Here is a 1,992-nt window from a genome sequence, read left to right on the forward strand (position 1 = left end):
TATGTGTATTACAATATTTATTTGTATATATTTGTATGCATAGGTGTGTACACTTGGCTATGTGTTGGGGTCATAACAGTTGTGCGAATGCGAGCGTTTAAATGCGTTTTCGTTGTCAATGCCATTAAGGACTTCAATGCCGGTACACAAGGAAGCATGCACACGATACAACAACAAATGCATACTCACATACATACATATATATAGATAGTTGAAAACGTGCATACAATGCATGAAAAGGTGCCTTTATTGTTGTCACATATTGTAAGTGCCAGTATTCTCGTATGTGCAACTAACAAAAGTTTCCCTGCCATTCCAACACTCGCACACAAACACATACACATTTGCGCTTGAACGTGCAAATGCGGACATGAATGCAATTAAAAAGTTGCGAAAGTAAATACACGAGCGAATGTTTTAATTATATAGACACATGTTTTATATATAATTTATAATTATATACACACAATCCAGCCGTCATAACGACGAATATATATACATATGTTTTTTTTAGTCTGGCGTAATTAAAATACATACTTGCTTCCATATGTACATATACATATAAGTGTTTAATTCAGAAAATTGTTGTGTGAGTGTTTACGGAAAAGTTTTCAGTCTATTAAATTGTTCTCCAATATAAATGGATTCACTTATCATATCAGCCATACATCAGATCACCAAGCACGCGGCTATTGATCGGTGGATCGTGGGTTCAATTTCTAAAATGTAAACAAACCTATAGCATTGACCCCTCATCAGTGACCACCCTATATCTGAGATTATGCCTATTATACAAATTCTTCTCAAAATCCATAGACTATCAATCTTATACTGGGTATACACTATATCAAATTCAGTGCGGACAAATTCAGCTAAAATGATAACAGCAACAACCTGCGAATTTTAATTACTATGAAATTTCACACCAGGTTTTCAGTCTTCAGATCAGTTCTCATTTAAATTAATGAATATTATTTTTAAACAAATTTGGTATGTAAAATTTTCTTGACAGTCCCATATAAGGATGTGAAAATAGCCGAAATCGGGCTATAACCCCGCCTACTTCCCATATAACATAACATTTAATTTCATCAGATTATTTCACTTCACAATTTTAACTCCAATAGTGTATTCAACAGTGACATAATTTCGTTCTGGGGGGGTTCCCTTCCAACATATTTTTTATATTGACAACATATTTTTAAATTTGAAAATGGTCGAAATGTATCTTTAACTTTTCAACCAACAAAAATGGAAAATGCGGACCTGTGCCTATGGCTAAGTTTATCAGTCAAATTATTCTTCACAATGATTTCTGCTAGAAATGGATCAAATCATTTCAGTACTCTTCCGAGCCCTAATATACCTAATATAATTGTTTTAGAACTTCTGGTTAACTCTCTTATCTCTATTAGCATTATACCAATCGTTAGTAAAAAATCTGTAGTAAAAGTTACTAATATTGAAGCTCCTAAAAATATTTTGCACCTTACAATTTTCGTATATTGCGTTCGATTGCACCTTGTTATACCCTGAACAGGGTATATTAAGTCGGATACCCTATAATATATATGAAAATTATCAGCGGGACGAGCTGAGTTGATTTAGCCATGTCCATTTGTCGGTCTGTATATACGCGAATTAATCCCTCAATTTGTGAGATGTCGATTCGAAATTTCCGTTTTTTCCTAAGAAGCTGCTCATTTGTCATAACCTTATGGGGAAACCTTTTTTATTTGGCAAGATATTACACTTTTGTAGGGTATTAAAGCTTCAGTGCAACCTGAAATAAAAACCTTTGCATTTAGTGATAGATCTAATATATTATTCTTAAATTACATAACATTTCTGAATTACAAACAAATCAATTGTATTATTACTAAAGTTATATATTTTTTAATAAAAATAAAAGTCAACTTCTAGCAGAACAAGGTTTCGATCCTCGGACCTCTGGGTTATGGGCCCAGCACGCTTCCACTGCGCCACTCTGCT

At 33.5% G+C, this 1,992-nt stretch overlaps 1 non-coding gene across 1 annotated transcript; it reads right to left on the reverse strand.

The window, feature by feature from the left end:
* Positions 1–1,920: 1,920 nt before the first annotated feature.
* On the reverse strand, positions 1,921–1,992 carry TRNAM-CAU (transfer RNA methionine (anticodon CAU)). Its single transcript has one exon. It is a non-coding gene; the product is annotated as a tRNA-Met (tRNA).

This window comes from Bactrocera oleae, chromosome 2 (genome assembly GCF_042242935.1).
Source record: "Bactrocera oleae isolate idBacOlea1 chromosome 2, idBacOlea1, whole genome shotgun sequence".
Classification (NCBI taxonomy): domain Eukaryota; kingdom Metazoa; phylum Arthropoda; class Insecta; order Diptera; family Tephritidae; genus Bactrocera; species Bactrocera oleae.